Genomic DNA, 12,300 nt, shown 5'->3' with positions numbered 1-12,300 from the left:
CTTCTGTCGTGTCCTTCTGTCGCGACTTCTGTGAGCTTCTAGACTGTGAGCCCACTGTTGGGTAGGGACCGTCTCTATATGTTGCCAACTTGTACTCCCAAAGCGCTTAGTACAGTGCTCTGCACACAGTAAGCGCTCAATAAATACGATTGATTGATTCTGTCACTTCACTTCTCTGTACCTCAGTTCCCTCATTTGTAAAAGACTGTGAGCCCCATGTAGGACAGGGACTGGGTTCAACCCAATTTGCATGTTTCCACCTCAGCACTTAGTACAGTGTCTGGTACATAGTAGGCGCTTAACAAATACTATTATTATTATTATAAAAAAAACCAATAGGGAGATAATCAGGGTTCAGAGCTCCCAGCCTGATCTCCTGGCCCCAGGTAGGCCTGACTCCCCGTTCGAGGTTCTCCTCTTTCAGGGGTCTCCATCCTGCCATGTGGAAACAGGTACAGCAGTCCCCAAGCTCCAGGCTCAGGGGAGATGGGACTCCTTTCATCAGAATACTGAAGGGGCACACCCCAGCTCCAGGTGTCTGTCCTTGTTTCCAACCGAATCACCCTGGCCCTGTTTTTTTTTGTTATTTTTTTAATGACATTTGTTAAATACTTACTATGCGCCAGGCACTGTCTTAAAAGCTGGGGTAGATACAAAGTAATCAGGTAGGATGCGGTCCATGCCCGACATAGGGCTCACAGTCTTCATCCCCATTTTACAGATGAGGGGATGTCTTCCCCTCTAGACTGTTAGTTCGTTGGGGGCAGGGAACATGTCAACCACCTCTGTTGTACTGTACTCTCCCAAGTGCTTAGTACAGTGCTCTGCTCACAGTATGCACTCAATAAATGCCATTGATGATGATTTTGATGACACAGGAGAGTTGACCATCCACCCCCCTCTCTCTTTCTCTCTCTCTCTTTTGACAGGGGCCTTTTGATTTTAGGCCCTGTGAGCTTTCTATTGACTCTCACTGCTTATTACCCTCAGTGTACAGATGGGGAAACTGAGGTCCAGATCAGTGACTTTCCTAAGGTCCCACAGCTGGCCAAGGACACAGATGAGATTAGAATCCAGGTTTGCTGAATATCCTCCCCCGCAGGCTTAGTGGTCTTTTCACTGCCTCTACTGTCTCCCTAATGGAAGAGATTTTTATAAACAGAAGGTACATGTTAAAAGTGAGAGAAAGTGGCTTGGGGGTAGGGGGGTGGTCAACTCTCCTGTGTCATCAGTGTTATCATTAATGGCATTTATTGAGTGCTTACTGTGTGCAAGGTCCTGTACTAAGCCCTTGGGAGAGTACAACAGAGTTGGTTAACACATTCCCTGCCTACAACGAGCTTTCAGTCTAGAGAGATAATGATCATTGTGATATTTGTTAATTGCCTACTATGGGCCAAGCACTATACTAAGCACTGGGGTGGATTCGAGATAATCAGGTCCTATATGGGGCTCACAGTCTAAGTAGGAAGGAGAATAAGGATAGAATCTCCATTTCCTGTGTGTGCAGAAAGATCATCCTCTAAATGGAGGTAATAATTATAATAATTGTTGTATTTGTTATGTACTTACTATGTGCCAGGCAATGTACTAAGCACTGCGGTGAATACAAGCAAATCGGGGTGGACACAATTCCAGTCTCATATAGGACTCACAGTCTCAATCCCCATTTTATAGATGAGGTAACTGAGGCCCAGAGAAGTGAAGTAATTTACCCAACGTCACACAGCAGACAAGTGGCAGAGCCGGGATTAGAACCCAGGTCCTTCTGACTCTCAGGCCCGTGCTCTATTCACTACGCCATGCTGCTTTTCATAACTCATTCACTCCTGTAGCTTCACCGACCATGTCTATGTGGCTGATTCCCAAATCTACGTTTCCAGCCCTGGTCTGTCTGCTTCTCTTCAGCCCCACATTTCCTCCTCCTTCAGGACATCTCTACCTGGATGTCCGGCTGACATATCAAAGTTAGCATGTCCAAAAAAGAACGCTTCATCATCCCACCCAAATCCCGTCCTTCCCATGACTTTCCCATTACTGTAGATAACACCATCACCCTTCCTGTTTCACAAGCCTTTAACTTGGAATTATTCTTGACTCATCTCTCACATTCAAACCACACATTCAATCTTAAAAAAAAAAGATGAATTTTTGGAGTGCTTACTATGTGCCAGGCACTGTATTAAGTGCTGGGGTAGATACAAATTAATCAGGTTGGACACAGTTCCTGTCCCACATGGGGCTGACAGCTTTAACCCCCATTTTACAGAGGAGGTAACCGAGACATGGAGAAGTGAAGTGATTTGCCCGAGGTCATTCATTCATTCATTTAATGGTATTTATTGAGCGCTTACTGTGTGCAGAGCACTGTACTAAGCGCTTGGGAAGTACAAATTGGCAACATATAGAGATGATCCCTACCCAACAACAGGCTCACAGTCTAGAAGGGGGAGACAGACAACAAAACAAAATATATTAACAAAATAAAATGAATGGAATAGTAAATATGTACAAGTAAAATAAATGGAGTAATAAATCTGCACAGACATATATACAGGTGCTGTGGGGAGGGGAAGGAGGTAGGGCAGGGGGGATGGGGAGGGGAGAGGAAGGAGGGGGTTCAGTCTGGGAAGGCCTCCTGGAGGAGGTGAGCTCTCAGTAGGGCTTTGAAGGGAGGAAGAGAGCTAGCTTGGTGGATGTGCGGAGGGAGGGTATTCCAGGCCAGGGGGAGGACGTGGTTTGGGAGTCGACGGCGGGACAGGCGAGAACATGGCACAGTGAGGAGGTTAGCGGCAGAGGAGCGGAGGGTGCGGGCTGGGCTGGAGAAGGAAAGAAGGGAGGTGAGGTAGGAGGGGGGTGAGGTGATGGACAGCGTTGAAGCTGAGAGTGAGGAGTTTTTGCCTGATGCGTAGGTTGACTGGTAGCCACTGGAGATTTTTGAGGAGGGGAGTAACATGCCCAGAGCGTTTCTGCTCAAAGATGATCCGGGTCACACACCAGACAAGTGGAAAAGCTGGCACAGAGAAGTGAAGTAATTTTCCCGAGGTCACCCAGCAGACAAGTGGCGGAGCTGGGTTAAGAAGCCATGACCTTCCAACTCCCAGGCCCGTGCTCTCTCCATTAGGCCATACGGCTTCACGCTGCTCTTAGAGAAGAAGTGTGGTTTAGTGGAAAGAGCACTGGCTTTGGAATCAGAGGTCATGGGTTCAAATCCCCGCTCCGCCAATTGTCAGGTGTGTGACTTTGGGCAAGTCACTTAATAATAATAATGATGCCATTTATTAAGTGCTTATTATGTGCAAAGCACTGTTCTAAGCACTGAGGAGGTTACAAGGTGATCAGGATGTTCCACGGGGGGCTCACAGTCTTAATTCCCATTTTACAGATGAGGGAACTGAGGCCCAGAGAAGTTAAGTGACTTGCCCGAAGTCACACAGCTGACAAGTGGCAGAGCCGGGATTTGAACCCATGACATTCATTCATTTATTCAATCGTATTTATTGAGCATTTGCTGTGTGCAGAGCACTGTACTAAGCACTTGGAAAGTACAAGTTGGATCTGACTCCAAAGCCCGGGCACTTTCCACTGAGCCACACTACTTAACTTCTCTGTGCCTCAGTTACCTCATCTGTAAAATGGGGATTAAGACTGTGGGCCCCACATGGGACAACCTGATCACCTTGTAACCTCCCCAGCACTTAGAACAGTGCTTTGCACATAGTACCGCTGTTGGGTAGGGACTGTCTCTATATGTTGCCAACTTGTACTTCCCAAGTGCTTAGTACAATGCTCTGCACACAGTAAGCGCTCAATAAATACGACTAAAATGAATGAGTGAATAGTAAGCGCTTAATAAATGCCATCATTATCATTATTATTATTATTATTATTGAGAAGCAGCGTGGCTCAGTGGAAAGAGCCCGGGCTTTGGAGCCAGAGGTCATGGGTTCAAATCCCGGCTCCGCCAATTGTCAGCTGTGTGACTTTGGGCAAGTCGCTTCACTTCTCTGTGCCTCAGTTCCCTCATCTGTAAAATGGGGATGAAGACTGTGAGCCCCCCGTGGGACTAGCTGATCACCATGTAACCTCCCCAGCACTTAGAACAGTGTTTCGCACATAGTAAGCACTTAATAAATGCCATTATTATTATTATCATTACTGTTATTATTATGTGTACGAACTCTATGGAATTGTACTTTCCCAAGCGCGTAGTTCTGTGCTCTGCACACAGTAAGTGCTCAACAAATACCAGTGATGGATGGATTGATTAGTAGTTCTCAGGCTGACAGTGCCTGTGGTGGTTTCCTGATTTTCCTCTTGCTGTCGGGCCCCTCTGGAGCTGACCGAGCGCCCCTTGGCGGCCCAGTTATGCTAAGAGCCTTGGGGTGGGAAGGCATAAATCCAGCCAGGATCTGGCCACGTCCTCATCTATAAAATAGGGATCAGATCCCTGCTCTCTCTCCCCCCTCTTAGATTGTGAGCCCCTGGAGGGACGGGGACCGGATTCAGGCTGATTATCCTGTATTTGCCCCAGTTCTGAGCCAATCGTGTCTATACTTGCATCACTACCATCCTTCCCATCTCACACGCCCGCAACCCGGGTGTCATCCTCGACTCCGCTCTCTCGTTCACCCCACACATCCAATCCGTCACCAACACCTGCCGGTCTCACCTCCACAGCATCGCCAAGATCCGCCCTTTCCTCTCCATCCAAACCGCTACCTTGCTGGTGCAGTCTTCTCATCCTATCCCGAATCCCGGCTCTGCCAGTTGTCAGCTGTGTGACTTTGGGCAAGTCACTTAACTTCTCTGTGCCTCGGTTACGTCAACTGTAAAATGGGGATCAAGACTGTGAGCCCCCTGTGGGACAACCTGATCACCTTGGAACCTCCCCAGTGCTTAGAACAGTGCTTTGCACATAGTAAGTGCTTAATAAATGCCATCATTATTATTGTTATTATTATTATCCCGACTGGATTACTCCTCTCTGATCTCTCATCCTCCTGTCTCTCCCAGCTTCAGTCTATACTTCAGTCTGCTGCCCGGATTATCTTTGTGCAGAAATGCTGTGGGCATGTTACTCCCCTCCTCAAAAATCTCCAGTGGCTGCCTGTCAACCTTCGGATCAAGCAAAAACTCCTCACTCTCGGCTTCAAGGCTGTCCATCACCTCACCCCCTCCTACCTCACCTCCCTTCTCTCCTTCTACAGCCCAGCCTGCACCCTTGCTCCTCTGCCACTGCTAACTTCCTCACCGTACCTCGTTCTCGCCTGTCCCGCCACCGACCCCCGGCCCACGTCCTTTCCCTGGCCTGGAATGCCCTCCCTCCACACATCCACCAAGCTAGCTCTCTTCCTCCCTTCAAAGCCCTACTGAGAACTCACCTCCTCCAGGAGGCCTTCCCAGACTGAGCCCCCTTTTTCCTCTCCTCCTCCCCATCCCCATTGCCCTACCTCCTTCCCCTCCCCACAGCACTTGTATATATATTTGTACAGATTTATTACTCTATTTATTTTACCTGTACATATTTACTATTCTATTTTGTTAATGATGTGCATCAAGTGCTTAGTACAGTGCTCTGCACACAGTAAGCGCACAATAAATATGATTGAATGAATATAGTTTTAATTCTATTTGTTCTGATGATTTTGACACCTACCTATATGTTTTGTTTTGTTGTCCGTCTCCCCCTTCTAGACTGCAAGCTCGTTGTTGGGTAGGGACCATCTCTATATGTTGTCGACTTGTACTTCCCAAGAGCTTAGTACAGTATTCTGCACACAGTAAGCGCTCAATAAATACGATTGAATAAATGAATCAATATGACTTGTAATAATAATAATAGTGGTGGTATTTGTTAAGCGCTTACTATATGAAGGTAATCAGGTTGTCCCAAACGGGGCTCACAGTCTTAATCCTCATTTTACAGATAAGGGAACCGAGGCACAGAGAAGTTAAGTAACTTGCCCAAGGTCACCCAGCAGACAAGTGGCAGAGCCGGGATTAGAACCCGTGACCTCTGACTCCCAAGCCCGGGTTCTAGCCACTGCGCCACACTGCTCATGCCACCTACGTCATTTCCACACACATATTCACACACACAAATAAGAGAAGCAGCGTGGCTTAGTAGAGAGACCCCGGGCTTAGGAGTCAGAGGATATGGGTTCTAATCCTGGCTCCACCACTTGTCTGCTGTTTGACCTTGGGTAAGTCACTTAATTTCTCTGGGCCTCAGTTACCTCATCTGTAAAATGGGGATTAAACATTGTGAGCCTCACTTAGGACAACCTGAATGCCCTGTATCTACCCCAGCAGTTAGAACAGTGCTTGGTACACAGTAAGCACTTAACAAATATCCTCATTATTATTACCCTCACCAGGCTCTTGCTCATTTCCATTTCCATGCTCACTTTTATGCACATGTTCCCTAGGCATATGCTCATTTCCCCTCACATACTCAGCAGGCATGTGCTCATTTCTATGCACATACGCACTTCCACCCAAATTTTTCACCCATGTGCTCGCTTCCATGTATATGCTCACCAGGCACATGTTAATTTCCGTGTGCACGCTCATTTCCATGTACATGCTCATTTCCACACTAATTCTCGCTTCGGCAGCACATATACTAAAACTGGAACGATACAGAGTAGATTAGCATGGCCCCTGCGCAAGGATGGCACGCAAATTCGTGAAGCGTTCCATATATTTTTACTGAGAGCTCACCTCCTCCAGGAGGCCTTCCCAGACTGAGCCCCTCCCTTCCTCTCCCCCTCATCCCCCTCTCCAACCCCCCCATCTTACCTCCTTCCCTTCCCCACAGCACCTGTATATATGTATATATGTTTGTACATATCTATTACTCTATTTATTTTACTTGTACATATCTATTCTATTTATTTTATTTTGTTAGTATGTTTGGTTTTGTCCTCTGTCTCCCCCTTTTAGACTGTGAGCCCACAGTTGGGTAGGGACTGTCTCTCTATGTTGCCAACTTGGACTTCCCAAGCGCTTAGTACAGTGCTCTGCACACAATAAGCGCTCAATAAATACGATTGATGATGGTGAATTCTCACCAGGCATGTACTGATTTCCAGGCACATGCTCACCAGATACATGTTAATTTCCACGTACATTTTCATTTCCACACACATGCTCACAGGCCTGCAAGGAAGCAGACGCTGCACCTGATGAATCTGGTGCGATTGAGTGTGGGGCCTCCAGGGCAGGCTGGATTCCTGGCTGTCTCCCAGCAGCCTCTCACTCTCTCTTTCCCCCCCTACTCCCCCGATCCCCCCCGCACACACACCCACTTCTTTCTCTCCTGAGTAATTAAATCCATCTCACAGGTTATCAACCCGGGGGATAGACTTGGGATTGCCTCCTCGTGCGGCGAAGCTGCCTTTGTCATTAACGAGCATCCCAGGTGACAACTGCATAGCCAGGCGGGCACCGCTGCCAGGATGTGAAATTGCTCTCGGCATTGGGCTCTTCCTGTGGACATGCCAGGATGATTCTCCATGGTGTCCTGGCCTCTTCCACTACCCCCATCCCAAAACCTCAGCAGAGTCAGAGCTCAATGTAGGCAGGGAATGTATCCTCTTATCATCATCATCATCGATCATATTTATTGAGCACTTACTGTGTGCAGAGCACTGTACTAAGCGCTTGGGAAGTTGGCAACATATAGAGACAGTCCCTACCCAACAGTGGGCTCACAGTCTAAAAGGGGGAGACAGAGAACAAAACCAAACATACTAACAAAATAAAATAAATAGAATAGATATGTACAAGTAAAATAAATAAATAGATAGAGTAACAAATATGTACAAACATATATGCATATATACAGGTGTTGTGGGGAAGGGAAGGAAGTAAGATGTGGGGGGTGGAGAGGGGGACGAGGGGGAGAGGAAGGAAGGGGCTCAGTCTGGGAAGGCCTCCTGGAGGATAATATAACCTCTTATGGTTATATTAATTAATTAATTAATTAATTGTGGCATTTGTTAAGCGCTTACTGTGTGCAAAGCACTGTTCTACACACTGGGGAGGTTACAAGGTGATCAGGTTGTCCCACAGAGGGCTCACAGTCTTCACCCCCATTTTACAGACGAGGTTACTGAGGCGCAGAGAAGTTAAGTGACTTGCCCAAGGTCACACAGCTGACAATTGGTGGAGCCAGGATTTGAACCCATGGCCTGTGGCTCCTGTATATTGTACATAGAATATATTGTACTCTCCCAAGCACTTAATAGAGTGCTTTGCACACAGTAAGTGCTCAATAAATTCAGTTGAATGAAGGAGTTACTGAAAGAACTGCCCCTCAGGGAGCATCATCTGGATCTCATTCTCACCCGGGTGGGAAACACTAGAAATGTTTTCTGTTCGGTTCCATGCAGGTGGGACTGTTCTGGTCCAGTTTGATTCTGGGTAATTCCAGTCCTCAATAATAATAATAATGTTGGTATTTGTTAAGCTCTTACTATGTGCCAAGCACTGTTCTAAGCACTGGGGTAGATACAAGAGAAGCAGCGTGGCTCAGTGGAAAGAGCATGGGTTTTGGAGTCAGAGGTCATGGGTTCAAACCCCGGCTCCACCAGTTGTCAGCTGTGTGACTTTGGGCAAGTCACTTCACTTCTCGGTGCCTCAGTTCCCTCATCTGTACAATGGGGATTAAGACTGTGAGCCCCAGGTGGGACAACCTGATCACCTTGTATTCCCCCAGTGCTTAGAACAGTGCTTTGCACATAGTAAGCTCTTAACAAATACCATATTACAAGGTAATCAGGTTGTCCAACATGGGGCTCACAGTCTTCATCCCCATTTTACAGGTGAGGTACCTGAGGCACGGAGAAGTGAAATGACTGGCCCAAGGTCACACAGGTGACAAGTGGTGGAGCTGGAATTAGAACCCGCATCCTCTGGCTCCTAAGCACGGGCTCTTTCCTCTAAGCCACACTGCTTCTCACACAGGTGGGATGGTTCTGGTCCAACAGGGTTCTGGATGGTTAGGGTTCAGTACAGGCGGGCTGGGCTGGTCCGGGCCTGTTCTGGCCATTCTTGTCCAGTGAAGTTAGGGAGGGCTCTGATTCTGTGCAGGCAGGGAGGGTTTAGTCTGCTGCAGTTCAGGGCATTTTTGGATCTGTGCAGACAGGACAGTTCTGGTCCAGTTGGAGGCAGTTCCGATCTTGTTCCGGCATGTCCTCATGTCATTAAGCGCTTAGTACAGTGCTCTGCACACAGTAAGCGCTCAATAAATACGATTGATGATGATGTCATCCCCACAGACCTTTCTCTCCGGTCCCCGGCCGGAGCATTAGTATCAGAGGGAGGCAGCGCCCAGGCCCGGGCTTCCCTGCCAACACTGCTCCTCTTCTGAACCCATGGCACAGCTGGGATAGACGGGCCGTGTGGGGACAAAGCCTGGCTTGAGGTGGAAATACAGCAGCATGGTGTAGCCTGGGGCTGGAAATCAGAAGGTCTTGGGTTCTAATCCCAGCTCCATCCCTTGTCTGCTGTGTGGCCTTGGGCAAGTCACTTAACTCCCCTGTACCTTAGTTACCTCATCTGTAAAATGGGGATTAAGACTGTGAGGCCCATGCAGGTCAGGGACTGTGTCCAACCTGATTTGCTTGTATCCATCCCAGTGCGTATAGTACAGTGCCCGGCACATAGTAAGCACTTAACAAATACCATCATTATTAAATACAGAAACTGGGTGGGGGTAGGGAAGGGGAGGTGGGGGGGACATAGATACGGGAGCCAGGCAATGGAGCAGTCGTCCTCGGCAGGGTGGGGATCAGGGCGGGCTCAGCTCCGGGCCTGAAAACTTCATTAGGCAGTGAGATAGTGAGCAAGTGAAAGAGAGAGAGAAAGAGAGAGAGAAAGAGAGAGAGAAAGAGAGAGCTCATGTCCCCTCTGCCCCTCCCCTAGCCAAAGCCCCCCAGCTAGCTAAGCATGTTATGAAGCATCCTGCACAGTCTTCCGAGGGATGGGAGCTCATCCAGAGAGACTGTGAGTCCACTGTTGGGTAGGGACTGTCTCTATATGTTGCCAACTTGCACTTCCCAAGCGCTTAGTACAGTGCTCTGCACACAGGAAGCGCTCAATAAATACGATTGATTGATTAATTGATTGATCCCCCGTCCCTATTGGAGCCTCCGGCGATTGCTAGAGAGATCAGCTAGTCGTGGAGGATGAATGAGGCCGAGAGGAGGTTCTTCAAAGCCTTTTTGAAGGCCCATCTCCTCCAAGAGGCCTTCCCTGACTAAGCCCCTCTTTCCTCTTCTCCCACTCCCTTCTGCGTCACCCTGACTTGCTCCCTTTGCTCTTCCCCCCTCCCAACCCCACAGCACTTAGGTACATATCTGTCATTTGTTTATCTGTATTAATGTCTGTCTCCCCTGCTCTAGACCGTATGCTCATTGTGGGCAGGGAATGGGTCTGTTTATTGTTGTATTGTACTCTTCCAAGCAGTGCTCTGCACACAGTAACTGCTCAATAAATACCACTGATTGACTGAAAGATGGAACAAGATTAGTCACAGCCCGTGCCCTACATAATAATAATAATGGCATTTATTAAGTGCTTACTATGGGCAAAGCACTGTTCTAAGCGCTGGGGAGGTTACAAAGTGATCAGGTCATCCCACGGGGGGCTCACAGTCTTAATCCCCATTTCACAGACGAGGTAACTGAGGCCCAGAGAAGTGAAGTGACTTGCCCAAAGTCACACAGCTGACAAGTGGCGGAGCTGGGGTTTGAACCCATGACCTCTGACTCCAAAGCCCGTGCTTTTTCCACTGAGCCACGCTGCTTCTCTACGTGGGGCTCACAGTCTAAGGGGAAGAGATATTTGGTCTCCTTTTTACAGATGAAAATACAGAGACATTAAATGCCTTTTCCCAGGCCAAGGAGAGCCACACTAGGTCCCTTCCAGCTCCTACTTGGGGGTTTCTGGAAAGGGATCCTTCCATACCTGGAACAGCTCGGGGCTGCGGCTGGGACTGGCCCCTGGGCCCATCTTGGCCAGGGTCCTTCAGCCTAATGAATCTCTTAGACTGTGAGCCCCAGGCAGGGCAGAGTCTGTGCCTGATGTGAGTCTCCTGCATCGATCAATCGATCGATCAATCAAATCAAGGGTATGTACTGAGCACCTAGGGAGAAACAGCGAGGTCTAGTGGAAAGAGCACAGAGCTGGGAGTAAGAGGAACTGGGTTCTAATTCTAGTTCTGCCACTTGTCTGCTGTTTGACCTTGGACAAGTCACTTCACTTTCTGTACCCCAGTTTCCTGGTCTGTAAAATGGGAATTAAATTCCATTCCTTTCTAATAATAATAATAATAATAATGGCATTTATTAAGCACTTACTATGTGCAAAGCACTGTTCTAAGCGCTGGGGGATACAATGCAATCAGGTTGTCCCACGGAGGGCTCACAGTCAATCCCCATTTTACAGATGAGGGAACTGAGGCACAGAGAAGTGAAGTGACCTGCCCAAAGTCACACAGCTGACAGTTGGCAGAGCCGGGATTTGAACCCATGACCACTGACTCCAAAGCCCGGGCTCTTTTCCACTGAACCACGCTGCTTGGGTAGGGACTGTCTCTATATGTTGCCAACTTGTACTTCCCAAGCGCTTAGTACAGTGCTCTGCACACAGTAAGCGCTCAATAAATACGATTGATGATGATGATGATGATGAGTCCCTTGTGGGACAGGAACTGTGACCAACTGATTGATACAAAGACCTTAACAAATACCACCATCACCACCATCATTATTATTATCACTAAAGATAATAATAATATTAATATGAGAATATAATAGAGACAATAGAAACAATCCCTTCCTTCAAGGAGTTTATAATCTACTACAGGCAGTGCATTGTACTGAGCACTTGGGAGAATACAATAGAATTAGAAAACATGAGAAGCAGCATGGCCCAGCGGATAGAGCAAGTGCCTGGGAGTCAGAAGGTCATGGGTTCTAATACCGCCTCTGCCACTTGTCTGCTGTGTGACCTTGGGCAAGTCACTTAACTTCTCTGTGCCTCAGATCCCCCATCTTTAAAATGGGGATTAAGACTGTGACCCCTTAGTGGGACATGGACTGTGTCCAACCCAACTGATGAAGAAGCAGCGTGGCTCAGTGGAAAGAGCATGGGCTTTGGAGTCAGAGGTCATGGGTTCGAAACCCGGCTCCACCACGTCTGCTGCGTGACCTTGGGCAAGTCACTTAACTTCTCTGAGCCTCAGTTACCTCATCTGTAAAAAGGCTATAAGACTGTGAGCCCCACGTG

At 48.0% G+C, this 12,300-nt stretch overlaps 1 protein-coding gene and 1 non-coding gene across 2 annotated transcripts in view; one reads left to right on the top strand and one right to left on the bottom strand.

Moving 5' to 3' along the window:
- GNGT1 (G protein subunit gamma transducin 1) overlaps positions 1-12,300 on the bottom strand; it is a 54,933-nt gene that overhangs the window by 37,784 nt on the left and 4,849 nt on the right. The gene's annotated exons all lie outside the window — the stretch shown is intronic.
- Positions 6,605-6,711, top strand: LOC119924590. Its single transcript, XR_005449295.1, has one exon. It is a non-coding gene; the product is annotated as a U6 spliceosomal RNA (small nuclear RNA).

Source organism: Tachyglossus aculeatus, chromosome 2 (genome assembly GCF_015852505.1).
Source record: "Tachyglossus aculeatus isolate mTacAcu1 chromosome 2, mTacAcu1.pri, whole genome shotgun sequence".
Classification (NCBI taxonomy): domain Eukaryota; kingdom Metazoa; phylum Chordata; class Mammalia; order Monotremata; family Tachyglossidae; genus Tachyglossus; species Tachyglossus aculeatus.
This window is presented reverse-complemented; position numbering and strand designations above follow the sequence as displayed.